Here is a 15,839-nt window from a genome sequence, read left to right as displayed (position 1 = left end):
GGCCATTGTGTTCCAGGGAGAGACAGAAGACCACCTGTCCCTGGGAACAGCCAAGTGCCCAGGGCGAGAACACTACATTTTTTAATCTAGTTTTCCCTGACTTTCAAAACCCCTCCATGCACTTCCTTCTCTGTTATAAAGGTCTGGAAAGAAAATGTAAGATGGTCTGTTAGGGCATGAACCCCACATCCTCTCAGGTCACTGGCCATCTGAATGAAGCGCCCATAGAGGTGCAATCCCTGACTCTGCTTGTTCGTTTTGGTACGTGACGGGGGCACAGCTGCGGTGTCCTTTCCGATTTTAAAGGCATGACATTTGTTATACTGCTCTCCAAGAAAGGAATTGGTGAATTGCAGTAGGAAAATTAATAATGTGGGTTTTTTTTTTCCATGTAGTGAACAGAAAATAGAGAAAGTGTGGCACAGGTCACTTAGAATAGTGATCACAGTGTAATCCTGGCCTCAAAGGGAGGTTTACTATCACCCTCGTCCCTCTCCTTGCCCACTGCCCCCTTTATGTTCCAGGCATAGTAATTATGGCTCATGTAGTGGTATCTGTTCTTTGACTTGAGAGACTTTTTGTGGCCAGGGCATATTTTACAACTATGTGAATTGCCTTGAGGCTCTGGCTCATTTGGTTCCTAATTGTTATTTGTTGAATAAACATTAAGTTTGTTAACTAGAACCTAAAAGGATGCAAAACTAAAGTAAAATAGATAAGGGTAAGCACTGCACATGGGCGATTGCCTCGTTCTGGCACTAATTCTGTGTCCTGCATGTTGGTTATGAGTGAGGGAATCATCAGCCCCAGGGGTCAATGTCAGTTTACCAGTAGAAAGACATAGGAATAAAAGGGAATATTTAAATTAAAATGCATACATTTCAGTATAAAAGTGCCTGTCTGATGTTCAGTGTTGGCATAAAGCAGTTTTATTGAAGATAGTGTGTTCGTGTCATTTAAAAAATATAAACACTCCAAAGTGTTAATGGATATGTTGCAAATAAATATAAAGTTAGTAAATGTGTTTTGCTTTTGTACCAATTCTTGATCACTAGAAATTTGCTATTAGTTATAAAGTGGAATTCAGGTTATTGCTCATTATACTACCTTGTTCTTTTCTTGATTTATTTTGTCCTCTCATATAATGCAAGGGCCTTATTGATTTCTTTTGTATATAATCACTTAGTTCACATTTCTTCCAGGTCCCTCTGCCCTACTCTGCTATCCTATTTTCCAATCCCACTTTTACCATGTCTTACATTTACCATAAGGAATGCTCTGCTTGCTTCATCTGCAACCTAGATACTACCTGGGTCCCCCTTCAGTGTTTGGAGACCCTGACTTTGGTCTCATCATATCTACTACCTTGTAAGTCTAAAATACTGTCTGGAAATTTTGCTTATACCCAGATTTTTATGCTCAGGGTCATATTCAACTTACATGAACCCAGGTTCAGAACTTAAAAGTTCTTTTAGACTTAGTTTCCTGAATGTTAAATAGCAAATTTTAGTGTTTTCCGTAAGCTATTATGAATAATAAAAGTTTAACATGTCATCCCTCCCTGGAATACATCTTACATATATCTAACTCTCCCCAGGACATTTCAGGGCAGCCACGGAGGTGGTCAAGGTGGTATTTGCTAGAGTGAGATCCCCACAAACCCCATGACACCTTCCCAATTGAGGTACATCACCCCACAGAAGTCTGGTCCCACATATCAGACTGCATTTGGTTATATTGTCTCCAAAGAGGAGTATTTTCCAGAAGATTTACTAGAATGATGTGCTGCTATTTGAGGAGGCTCTTTAGAGATAAGTTGTTAGTTGAGGATTCTCACAGATTCTCAGTTTTCTAGGGAGAGTCTTCAGGGCTCTCTCACTCCCATCCTGGTCACTCTCCCTGGGCTGAGCCACATGGGTGCAGTGTGTTCAAGATACGCAAAAGACATCTGGGTCAAATGAAAAGGATGAGCCTCTCAGGGCTGTCAGCACCCCCATCTTCTTAGTCGTACACATGACATGCTTGTCCTGTACTCATGTTGAGTCCCACCGAACTCTCACCACCATGGATCCACTGAAATTCTGTGCCATGGGGTTTCCCAAATGTGAAAGGGTTGGCAAGGAAAAGCAGGTGCTCACATTGTGCCCATCTCTTCTGCTCATGTGCACGCTCCATTGTGTTCCTGGACTTCACTTGTAAACCTGAGTTTTAAGATAAAATTATTAAGAGTCTCAAAATGGTGACAGTGGAGCATTAAACCCAGCACTGAGTGCTCTCGAGTGTGTCCCCTGCGTGATAGCACAGGCTGGATTCCTGTGAACCTGCTCCGCATTTCTGTTCCTTACCTGGGTTCACCTCCGGGTGTCAGGATATTTTGAATGTGTGCACTTGAGAGTGTTAGTAAACATTATGGAAGCTCAGTTTTCTCGTTTGTAAAATAAGAATGCACATAGTGCTTGTTTTCAGCATTTCTAGAGAGCATTTGTTCAGCATCTATCTTAGTACTGTTGACGGAAGTGACCTGCTTCTTCTTGCTGACACATGTAAAGAATTACAGATCAGTAAATCTATTAGCATGTAATCAGTTTTTAGTGATCCATTCCCCTGGAAGAAAACAGGACTGGGTAGAGCAGGAGATGAATGGCAAAGTTTCAGGGCAAAGCAGGGTGGTAAAAGTAAGAGCGGCTGAAGACCAGGGTGGCAAGCCCCTGGGTGGCCTGAGGCCTGGTGGCCAGAGGCCCAGTTCCCCGAGAGCCAAGAGTGCCAAGAGCAACCAAGCCCCTAAGGGAGAGAGTGAGTCCTTTGTTCTGAGGACTTATATAGTTGGTGGGGTAGGAGAAAAAAATTACGTATTGATTGGCGGGTAAATGTGGTGCCAGCTTTCCTGGGGGAATGTGACTACCCAAGCTTAGCTATGTGTGGGGGTCTGTTAACCTGAATCCTTATCTCGCTCCAGCCTCCATTTGTTCATCTTGTTGTGAAACAAATATATGACAGGAGGCAGTTAATTAGAATTGGGGCAGCTACCCAAAGTTATTTGTGGGATCTTTTTGTAAGCATCAGGGACTCCCTCATAAAACAGATAGTGACCAGAGGTAGACAATTAACCAAAGTTGTGTTGTGGGTTTCTTCTTTGGGCACTGTGGACCCTCTCCCACATTTCAGGCCCTGGGATGAAAGCACAGTTTCAAGGCTTTCTTTGACAGATAGTGGAAGCACTACATAGAATTTCTAGGACCCCTTCTTTCTTGCTAACTTAGTGTTTTTTGTGATGTTGGAATACCTGGCAATATGATCAGACCAGGCTAAGGACTACTGAGTTAGTTTGTGAGACATGTCCCCTTCCTCTTCTCTGCCTCGGTTTACTATTTAATCTACCTAATTGGTAAAAGGTGTTTCCTGGCAACCAGGATGCTAGATGCTGGCCAGTAACAGCAGTGCAGTCTCAGAGTTCTTCCTATGCTGTCTTCTGCCTCAGTACTGACCAATAAAATATGATGTGAGACTTCCAGCCAAGAGGGAGTCTTAGGTAGATACACTGTGCCTCCTCGCACAATCAAAAGAAGGATAACAACAAATTTAAAAACTAAAAACAACCAGAACTGACAGAAAATCACACTGTATGGAAGTCTGACAACCAAGAAGTTAAAGAAGAAACATTCATTCAGACTGGTAGGAAGGGCAGGGAAGACTCACAGCAAGGCAGAGTCTGGAGGACCGGGGAGGGCAAGGTAGTGGCTGGAGGAGTGGGTGGTCCCACATTTGCATGCAGATAAACGGGGAGGAACATCTGGGGAGCAGGACAGACTGCGCAACCCAAGGATCCAGTGTGGGGAAATAAAGCCTCGAAACTTCTCACTGAAAAAACCTGTGGGGGTTGAGTCAGTGGGAGAAACTCCCAGCCTCACAGGAGAGTTTGTTGGTGAGACCCACAGGGTCCTAAAACATACACAAAACCACACACCTGGGCATCAGCACCAGAAGGGCCCAATTTGCTTGTGGTTAGAGGTGGAAGTAATTGAAAGCTGGCAGAGAGCTTAACAATTGGCATTGTTCCTTCTTTGACCTCTCCCTCACATACAGGCCACAAGGCAGAAAAGCGGGTTGCCCTGCCCTGGGGAATACCTAAGGCTTCACCCCTAACTACATAATAGGCACCCTGTGACCAAAAAAAAAAAAAAAAAAGGCCCAAATGAAAGAACAGATCAAAGCTCCACAAAAATACAAATAAGCGACAAAGAGATAGCCAACCTATCAGACGCACAATACAAAACACTAGTATCATGATGCTCACAGAATTGGCTGAGTATGGTCGCAAAATGGAGGAAAAAGTGAAGGCTATAAAAAGCGAAATAAAGGAAAATGTACAGGGAACCAACAGTGACAGGGAGGAAACCCGACTCAAATCAACAGTTTGGAGCAGAAGGAAGAAATAAACATTCAACCAGAACAGAATGAAGAAACAAGACTTCAAAAAAATAAGGAAAGGCTTAGCAACCTCCAGGACAACTTTAAACGTTTCAACATCCAAATCATAGGGTGCCAGAAGGAGAAGAATCTGAATAGTAAAACACTAAAAACTTATTTGAAAACCTAATAAAGGAGAACTTCCCCAATGTGGTGAAGGAAATAGACTTCCAGGAAGTCCAGGAAGCTCAGAGAGTCCCAAAAAAGTTGGACCCAAGGAGGAACACCCAAAGGCACATCATCATTACATTACCCAAGATTAAAGAGAAGGAGAGAATCTTAAAGCAGCAAGAGAAAATGAGACAGTTACCTACGAAGGAGTTCCCATAAGTCTGTCAGCTGATTTCTGTAAAGAAACCACAATGAGGTACCATCTCACACCAGTCAGAGTGGCCAACATAAACAAATCCACAAACTAATGTTGGAGAGGATGCGGAGAAAAGGGAACCCTAGTGCACTGTTGGTGGGAATGCAGACTGGTGAGGCCACTGTGGAACACAGTATGGAATTTCCTCAGAAAACTAAAAATGGAAGTGCCCTTTGACCCAGCAATTCCACTGCTGGGATTATACCCTAAGAACCCTCAAACACCAATCCAAAAGAACCTGTGCACCCCAATGTTCATAGCAGCACAATTTATAATAGCCAAGTACTGGAAGCAACCGAAGTGCCCATCAGCAAATGAGTGGATCCAAAAACTGTGGTACATTTACACAATGGAATTCTACGCAGCAGAGAGAAGGAAGGAGCTTATACCTTTTGCAACAGCATGGATGGAACTGGGGAGCATTATGTTAAGTGAAATAAGCCAGATGGTGAGGGACAAATACCATATGATCTCACCTTTAACTGGAACATAATAAATAGAAAAAAAAAAAAGGAAACAAAATATAACCAGAGACATTGAAGTTAAGAACAATCTAACAATGGACAGGGGGGAGTGGGGAGGGGACAGTGGGTAGAGGGGATTACAGGAACTACTATAAAGGACACATGGACAAAATCAAGGGGGAGGGTGAAGGTGGGGGAGGGAGGGGGATTTGGCTGGGGTGGGGTGGAGGGATGGGGAGAAAAGGCACACAACTGTAATTGAATAACAATAAAAATTAAAAAAACAAAAGGAAGAAACTTTGCAAGCAAGAAGGGGCTGGAAAGAAGTATTCCAAGTGATGAAAGGCAAGGACGTACATCTGAGATTACTTTATCCACCAGAGCTATCATTTAGAATGGAAGGGCAGATAAAGTGCTCCCCAGATAAGGTCAAGTTAAAGGAGTTCAGCATCAGCAAGCCCTTATTATATGAAATGTTATAGGGACTTATCTAAGAAAAAGAAGAAGATCAAAACTATGAACTGTAAAATGACAACAAACTCACAACTACCAACAACTGAACTTAAAAAAACAAAAATAAAACAAAGTAACCAAACAACTAGAAGAGGAACAGAATCACAGAAATGGAGATCACATGGTGGGTTATCAGTGGGGAAAGGGATGGGAGAATGAGGGAAAAGTTACGGGAGATAAGTAGCATAAATGGTAGGTAGAAAATAGACAGGGGGAGGTTAAGAATAGTATAGGAAATGTAGAAGCCAAAGAACTTACGTGTATGATCCATGGACATGAACTGAGATTGCAGGGAATCCAGGTGGGAGGGGTTGTGCAGGGCAGAGGAGAATAAAGGGGGAGGGGGGGAAATGGGATAACTGTAACAGTATAATCAATAAAATACATTTTTTTAAAAAAAAGAAATATAACGTGAGTCAAAAAAGCCAGTCCTCGTTGTGACTGGTATGGCAAGATTGGTTGGCCATAATCCATCAAGGGAAGGGCCACTGGTTACATTCTCAGTCAGGGCACTTGCCTGGATTGCGGGTTTGGTCCTAGGTTGGACATGCTCAAGGGACATGTTTGAGAGGCAACCAATCAAAGCTTCTCTTCCTCTCTTCTCCCTCCCCCCGCTCTAAAAATTAAGAAGTAAAATCTTAAAAAGAAAGCCAGTCCCTATGTACTTTTAAATTTTCTGCTACTCAACTTTTAGAACTCAGTCTGTGATTCTTTTCCAGGTCTTTGCTCAAAAGTAACCCACATGAGAAGTCCTTTCCTGACAATTCTGTCTGCAGTAGGTAACATTCTAAGGTGGCCCCCATGACCTCCATCCCCTGCTGTACTGTCCTTGTGCAGGTGGAACCTGTGATTTAATGAGATCTAACTCCCATAATTAGGTTACTAACCTTTGACTGAGTGGACATTACCCTGGGTGGGTCCGGCCTAATCAGAGGCGCCCTTGTAGGAGAAGAAGCAATTACAGACATTGTCCTTCTGCCTCCATGGGATGCACAGCTGCCAGGATGGAATTCTGCCAACAAACACATGAGTTTGGAAAAGGATCCCAAGCCTTGGATAGGACCCAGCCCTGGCTGAGTCTCTGACTGCTACCTTGTGAGACTTAAGCAGACAATCCAATGAACATAGGCCTTGATTCCTGTCCATGGACAATGTGAGATAATACATTTGTGTTGCTTTAAGCCACTAAGTTTGTGGTGGTTTGTCATGTAGCAATAGAAAATGAATATAATGTCTAAAATACACTCTCTAACAGCATTCTCTGTTTTTCTTTCCTGTGTTATTCTTCTTCATAGCATTTTTGCTACCCGAGATTATATTGAGCAGTTATTTCCTTGTTTAGTCTGACTGTCCCACTGGATGACAATCTCCACAGAAGAAGGGGCTCTGGCTTGTTTACTACTGACTTCCCAGCTCCTGAGAGCAGTTCTTGCACACACAGGGGTCGATAAATATTTGGTGAATTAACTCATAAACAATTATATGCATATCCAGTGTTTACTTAATTTTAAAAACAATTCTTACAGGTGTACTTCAGTTCAAACAAACATGGCTCGGGGAATCTTGATTTATGCACAAAAAAGTTATTTTGGTTTTTATTTTCTAAAAGAATATAAAATATGAAACAACTTACCCAAAAAGTGCTACTTAGGTGCAAAGTTTTAGGAGTATAGGTATTGCACACATCAAGGTAAACAGGGCTACTTAACAGCCTCATCACACTTTCTTTTAGCCAATGGTATTGCATTGTGACATCAAACATGTAGGAGCAGGACAGAAGACAGGTAACCCTGACAATGTGCACTTACTGAGGGACATCTCAGCTAGAAAAGCATGGTGAGAGGATGGAATAATTGAAGTGCTACCAATGCAATTTAATGGCTCAAAATTACTTTAAAAATAGTTCAGTGATAGCAGTGCCCAGAACAATTTCATGAATTATTTATAATTTTTATAATGGTGAATTGCTTTATCAGTTGAAAACTCATACAGAAATGCAAATGAACAAAAGAAATCTGTTAATACCCAGTGCTTCCCCATTTGTTCATTACTGATGCTTGGTGACATACTGGGCTAGTCATTTTCACCTATTTTTTGAGGAGGGAATAAATATATAGCTAAAACCACAAACAAGAGAAAGAAGAGATGTTTGCTGCTCTAAAAAGATGTTTTCCACTGCAGTGGAGCCCCGGGTGGGTGCCTTCTGCTGTCCAGCCCGCTGTGCCCCTTTGCTTCCTGCTGTGTCCCAGCAGCAACGCTGCCACAGCATAGATTTGTCCTGAAATCATGAGACATTTCTCACACCAGAGGTGGAGTTTACAAAAGCGTGCATTTTCAGATGTTGACTTTAAACTGACTGCCTGGGCTACTTTGTTTAGCCTGCAGCCATGAGTAGGAGAAGCATGGGAACTGGCAGTGGGAGGCATCACTGGGGTGGAGAAGAGCATCCATTTCTGGTTTTATGCCCATGCTCAGTAAGTAGTTTAAATAAAATAAATCTGGTGATATCAACAAAAATATATTCATCATTATTTGTGTCAAATACAAGAAAGTCCTAAACTCATCTTAATTTCTTACCCAAAACATTCCCCCAATGTGGTTTTTACTCTATATGACTGTTATATCTGTTTCTGGCATAGTTTTGCTACAACTCTTACTCTAATCTGCCTAGTTTTTACACAGTACACAATTGGGTTCATCAGTGGAGGCACAAGTAAGAGAACATTTGCCGTGAGAACTTGGAAGAGAGGAGAGACGTGCCGGGCAAAGCGGTGCACAATGGCAAGACTGATGATGGGCACATAGAAGGTGACCACTGCACAGATGTGTGAAACACAGGTATCGAGGGCCTTGAGCTGCTCCTTCTGGGATGCAATTCCCAGCACAGTCTTGAGTATCAGGCAGTAAGAGACAGCAATTAGCATAAAGTCTACCATAACACAAAGTGCTACAAAAAGCCATAGATAACATCAATTTGGTTGTCAGAGCAGGCCAACTTCATCACATCTTGGTGGAGACAGTAAGAATGGGATAATTGGCTTTTCTGGCAATATTTCAACTTTCTCAAAGTGAAGGGGAAGGGAAGAACCAGGAGGAAGCTCTTAAAGGACAATACTATTCCTATTTTGACAACTCTGACAGTAGTAAGAATGGAGCTATATCTCAGGGGGTTGTGGATGGCTAGGAAGCGGTCAAACAACATGATCAGGAGCACCGAGGACTCCAGTACTGTGAATCCATGGATGAAGAATTCCTGGGCAAAGCAGGCATTGGCAGAAATTCCGGGAGCATTGAACAAGAAGATCCTCAACATGGTGGGCAGTGACGATAAGGACAAACCCAAGTCAGACAGGGCCAACATGGACAGGAAGTAGTACATGGGCTCATGCAAGGAGGGCTCTGTCTTGATGACAAAAAGGACGGTACAGTTTCCCAGAAGAGCAAGAACGTACACGCTGCAGATGGGGATGGAGATCCAGATGTGGGCATATTCCAGCCCTGGCATCCCCACCAAAAAGAAGGTGCTGACTTCCACATGTGATGTGTTGATAACTGTCATGATGCACTGAGGGCCCTGCAATGAAAGAGAGAGATGTTGAGTTGACAAAATATACATATCTGGAAATTTCACAGGAGGAAAAGCAGTTTTTGGAGTTTCTGGCTTTATGTAGCACTTTCGACAGGGCAAAGCATTTACGTGGCTGTCATACATAGAAGAATACGTACCACGTAGACTACAATCTTCAGATGTTATAGCTTGAAAAAACTACTTCTGGCCATGTTTTTCCTTGGAGAAACTATTTTTATTGTGCATTCAAATATGTGTCTGAATTCATTTTTCCTGAAAAGTTTTAGCAACCAGCTGTCAATCATCATTGAGTCCTCCTTCTGTCTTGCTTTCATAACCTACATATGATGTTGGGTAGAATATGATTTCTAGCTTGACCCTAAAGAAAGATAAAAAAAACTTCAGACCCAGTTTCTTTCTAAGTTGTGGAAATCCCACAAATGTATGGTCTTCCTAAAAATAGACTCTTGGTTTCTACACCCTGCCATTTGAAAATTGGCTATATAAACATCCTTCAATGATTTTCATGACTTTTGAATTATTTATACGTTAGTAAGAGTAGTACAGCAGAGATTATTGACCGATCGTATCTCATTCTCCCCTGGCCTGGAATGTGTGACCACTTGTACGGTGCAGACAGGAGTATAATAACCTGAAGTGGACAATATCACAACTTTGGAGAATTTAAATTCTGCTGAAGACTAACTAATTCCCTGAATGGTAATAGCCCATTCATATAGTCAGTGAAAAGAACAATTTTCCTAGAGAAGTGACTTTTGAGGTGTTTTTGTGCTTGATGTGAAGTTCTGAGTGGTTGATTGCCAAAAATAAGTTAATGTAAAAGCCAAATAGAATATCAGAGTACTTACCAGACAGTGTACACTTTGGAGAGTACTTTTCAAACTGGCTGGAAGATTAAGCACAAAATGGCAGAGGTGATCGGGTTTGTCTGCCACCAAAGGCTTCTGCCGACATGTGAGGGTTTGCACATATTTCCTCCTGCAATCACCTGCTACAGGGACACCAGCCTCTCTGGGGACTGCAGCCGGGTTGGATCTGTCCTGGGAGTAAGAGTAAATGTACTGATACTGCAAATCCACAGAGACAGTTAATATTACAGACATGAAAGAAGTATCTAGACCTTGAGTTAGGGACTGTTTAGGTTAGAGAGAGGTCCTTAGCAAGCAGGTATGGGAGAGACGCGGTAAGTGTTGTGCAGGAACTCTGACACTCTGCTGGGCTCAGACACTGCCCCCCTGCCTGGGACAGAGTCAATGCACAGATGCTATGAGTCGGTGCATTTGAAGAAGTGATGAAAACCAGACACCCAAGGACACATATTTTTAACCTAGACTTTACTCCTCAAGCCTGATTCATCATAAACTAAATGTCCCTTTAACCAACTTGTTCAAATTAGATTCCATTTCTCCCTTCTGAAATCTGCCTCGTCTTAGGGCCTCTTCATAAAAAATGTGTATGCTTAACATTTCACAAGCCAAAACTCTGCACATTTTAATCTCTTCTTTCCTATATTTTGTACATTTACATTGCTCTACTTACTGAGACTCATTTACTACTAGATGTTGATTTTGAATTCTTTACTATTTTGAATAATAGTTATAGAGAACTGTTCCATGCATGGGAAATGTAGCCCTGCTCCCACTTGGAAAATCCAGTGGGTGCGAGGTCTGCACGCAGGACCCACGCCCATGGACAGGTTCTCCCATGGGGAATCAGGCCTGCTGTGTACTTAGGCTGCTATGAGACCTGCTTTTGCTAAAGCTCCCTCACCCTGGATTGAGGCAGCAAATGTTTACTGAGTATCTTTAACTTCCTAAAGTCTGTGCTAAACCTCTCAAGTATGGAGTGTAACCAGTTCAACCACTTTTCCCCTTGATTTGCAACATTCTTCTCTTTGAAGTAATTAGCAACATTCTGTCCTTTGTTATCTGTAAAAGGTAATCACCTACAGGGAACCTGTGAACCTGTGCATAGTAAGTGAGGACCATCCTCCACATAATGTGCCCAGAGAAGCAATAAAAGCCGGTCCAGGCAGAGGTCCTGGCTCTCTGGCCCTCTCGCCCTCTCTCTCACTCACACAGTGGCCATGCCCATCCCTTTTTGTCCACAGGATTTCTGTAGTCCGTGTGAATTTGTCCACTGCAGCCACAGCACACAGATCCCATGGGCTGGGGTCCACATAAAATAGTAAGTATTGTTATTACCTTCATTTAATCAATGAAGAAAAGTGTTTCTCAAGGAGGTCAAATAATCTGTCCAAGATCATACAGGAGTTGCATGGTAGAGGTAAGACAGGAATTCAGATCTGTCAGATTCCTAAGAACTAAACATATGTTATGCAATCAGGAAGGTCAATCAATGCCTGGGAAGTTACAAACTGAATGGTTGTCTTGAACTCTGTTATTTGCAGCATTCTAAACTGCCCTCCATTTTATTCTTGGAGATAACATCATTAATCTTATAGTTCAAAACCTTTGGGGCAAAGAAAATAATGCAAATAATACACATTTTAAGGAAAAGTTTCTTGAGGAGAAAACAAACACACACTCATCCTCATTTCTCAATAGTCTTGTAAAAAATGTATTAAGTAGACCAAGGAGAGGAAGCGTAACCAAGTTTTACTATAACCCTCCATCCTAAAATCTTTTAAACTTTATTATGATTACTTTTCGATCGCTAATGGGCTACCATTTGCATCCCCCGTGGTTGTAGAGTCAGTGGTTCGGTCCCACTTCCTCTCACTTTCTCTCTGAGGTTTGTACAGGTTCTTGTCCTTAAAGAAATAGCTGAGGCACTTGGTGCTTTTCAGTTACTTATTGCTGTGGTGGTGTTACGTGTCCTTTGGCTCAATGCTCAACATTGGGGACTAAGTTTACTTGTTCCAAGCTACAACACGGCAAGTAGCACATCTATTTTGTTAATATCGATATGTCCCGTCGCTAGCACAGTGGAAGGAATATGGCAGCTTAGTAAATATTTACTGAATGAATGGATTGCATTTTTTAAACTGTCACCATCAGATATGTGCTATTTTCACCTTTATTATTATTCCCATTTTGCTATGTTTGCTATAGAATAAAAGAACAGATTTTAGACTTTGTAGCATCTGCTCATGAATGTTTATAGTATTATCTCTATTTTTGCATATGTTTAACTTGCATACTAGATGTTGAAAAATTTTTAATTGCAGATAATGCATACAAGTTTTTGCATATAAAGCATATTTAAAATACATAAAATTAGAGATATGAAAAATGAGTTATGTGTAAAATATAATTATTAATATTTTCTCAAATAGATTTGAAGTAGTTTTTCTGTAATAGAAAACAGAGGAGTCAGCTGATGTTTCTTCTGACTCCCAGACCCCAATGATAATGGAGATGGGACGTGTAAAGTAGCTGGGATACAGCTAAAAGCAGTGCCTCCACAGACAATTTTAGGTTAAGTTAATTTATTAAGAAATAAGAATGGGGGCCATCTAAAGATAGAATTTCCATTTCAGGCTGATAGTGAAGAAAATAAATTAAGTCAAACATACAAAGAAAATGATAACAATGGTAAGATCAGAGAGATCACTAAATATATATCTGGCATAAATAGAGAAAATCAACAAAGCAGACACCTGGCCCTGTAAGATTTGAGAATTTTATAAAAAAATTTAGCCACACACTATCAAGAATAAATAGTGAAAACACAAAATTTATAGTAATAATGAAGACAGGGAATATTACTAAAGATATTACCAACAATGTAAATGATATTAAGTACATACGATGTACAACTTTTTTTCTTTTTCCAGTAAAATAATTAACAGGGGAAATGGATAAATTATTTGAAAGACACTAGTCTTCATAAAATAACCAAGAAGGGGAAAAGAAAAGCTGGCAGTTCTTTATCTGTCAACAAAATGTAATACACAATTTTTTAAAAATAACCTCAAAGTAAACTCCAGGTCAGAAGGCCAAATTTGTGATTTATTTTAAGCATTTAACAACAACAAAAAAAGACCAACATTATAACACTCCGTTACAGAATAAAACATTTCTTCATTAGTTTCATGTGTTGATATCTAACTAATGACACTGTGAGAAAGAGTAAACAATGCTTAAGAAATCATGTGAATATAGACACAAACATATTAAAAATATCAAGTAGAGTACAGTAATGTATGAAAAATATAAAATCATAACCAAGTAGAGTTTATCATAGAATATACATTTTTCAAAAATCATATATATACTTCCCAGTGGCACAGAGGAAAATCTGCGTGATCACTTCAACAGATAAAATATTTTTCATCATAAAACCTCTCAGTAAAATAGAAATGGGGGGTACTACCTTGAATTGACAGATTTTATATATAAATAATATGCTATAACTAGCATTGAAAGAATGAAAAGATAGTGGACATTTTCGCTCACTAACAAGTAAAGGTCAGAATGTACCCATGAATACTTCTATTCAAAACTGTATTAGATGTCCAGGATGGTGTAATATAGGGGAAAAAAGAGAAAAGTGTAAAAAATTGAAAGGATAGTGTAAAGATGTTTATTCACAAATGATATGATTGTTTATGTAGACATTTATAAATATTAATATAAAGGTAAGTGAATTTTAAAAAAGTAAGCCAGGTAAAAACTAAAAAAGAAACTGAATCCCTACATACTTGAAAAAACAGTTTGTATAAATTTAGAATACCATTTACCTCAAACAATCAAGATGTTTAGTTAAGAACATTAAAAATGTAAAAATTAACATAAAATACTTTTAAGATATCCAAACTGAAAATTTCAAAACACTGCAGAAAATTTCAAAAGACCTGTAGATCATGTTCATTGATTAGAGAACTCTATATTGTTAAGATAACAATTCTTCCCGAAGGAGCATATGGACAGCATAATTTTACTCTCGTCCTAGTAGGTTTTGTTGTGGTAATTGACAAGTTGATTGAATATGTCATGTGAAAATGCAAAGGGCCTACAATAGGCAAGACAAGGAAGACATTAGACTACACCAGTAGGTCTTAGGACTAACTCCAAAGCAACATTTATCCAGCAGTGTGGTATTGACACAGTGTTGGAGGAGGTAATTGTGAGGTCATGACCCCCAGTGAACCACAGGCTGGACGCCCGCAGTCAGAAACTCCTTACCCCTCCTCTGTCCTTAGAATGTATGGGCTGCCCAGCACTCCTACAGTGGGAGGCATTTTCAAGGAGGCATCCCTGAGTGAGTAGTGTATTACTGAGACCATCGGGACAGTACACGTGACTGGACCTAGTTAAGGCCTCTATATACACTTGAGATTCTTGCAAGCAGGTGCGGAGATACACTGGTCTTGTGGCCTCAAGACAAACCTCACATACGTTCCCTTGCTTCTTAAACCTCCACCCACCATTCTGAAGTGGTCTGCCTCTCTTCTGCTGCTCCGTGTCATTTGAATACAGAGGCCAGTTCCTGATATTCCCAGGAAATTCCCTGAGGTTGCAAAACAGTACAGAATAGACAAAATGGCAGTGACAGAACTCAATAGAATTTTTTCAATAAATGGAGCAATTTATATATAAAAATAAATTAATATTGAGCTTTATCATAAATTGTTTTCATTTGGATCATAGACCTAAGTATTACAAGTAAAAGAAAAACATGTGTAGAAGAAAATTATGATAACATGTTCATGACCTTGGATAACCAAGGACATAAAAAGATTAACCCTGAGGTAATGATCATTAATCATTTATAATTAATTAAAAGAAAGAACTTCTATTTATTGAAACACACTTTTAAGAGAATGAGAAGACAATCCATTCCCCAGGAGTAAATAGTCTCACTTCACATATCTGCTGAAGGAAATATAGAGAACTCCTACAAATTAGTGGGTAAAATAATAATTTATTTTTTAACTGAAGGAATTTAAAAGAAGATAATCCAGATAGTAATCAAGGCTTGGTTAATTTGTATTCTCTGACCATAAGGAAAAGCCGACGAGAGGTGGGCAAAGAGAAACATTTGTGGTAAGCCATATCATTCCCACCTCGTAGCTGATGAGATGGGTGCACTTTAAAAACTGCCTCATGAATGAATAGCAATTGTAACGTGAGTTATTCACATTGCTGGTGTAAACATTAGGTATCTTTCAAACTTGTGGAAATTTCAACAAATCAGAACTGTTGTTCCTGGAATATGTAAAATAAAATGATGGCATTGATTTTTGCATTTATTTGTTCACTTAATAAATATTAATAAACTTCCATTAAGTACCAGGGACCTAGCTGGTCATAAAAGATGTGATAATAAAGTAAAGAAGAAAGACTACTTCTGTTAGTGGAGGTTGTAAGTGATAAAAATAAAGGATGGTCAATAAAGTAAGTAATACACACTTACATAGCCTTTTACAGTAGTGTTTAATGCTATAAACATTAGTCTAATTCATTTTTCAGTT

At 40.0% G+C, this 15,839-nt stretch overlaps 1 pseudogene; it reads right to left on the bottom strand.

Moving 5' to 3' along the window:
* Positions 1 to 8,429: 8,429 nt before the first annotated feature.
* On the bottom strand, positions 8,430 to 9,370 carry LOC128781056 (olfactory receptor 51A4-like; annotated as a pseudogene).
* Between the last annotated feature and the right edge of the window lie 6,469 nt (positions 9,371 to 15,839).

This window comes from Desmodus rotundus, chromosome 5, assembly GCF_022682495.2.
Source record: "Desmodus rotundus isolate HL8 chromosome 5, HLdesRot8A.1, whole genome shotgun sequence".
NCBI classification, from domain to species: domain Eukaryota; kingdom Metazoa; phylum Chordata; class Mammalia; order Chiroptera; family Phyllostomidae; genus Desmodus; species Desmodus rotundus.
Note: the sequence above shows the minus strand (reverse complement) of the source record. Positions and strands in the feature narration are given on the sequence as shown.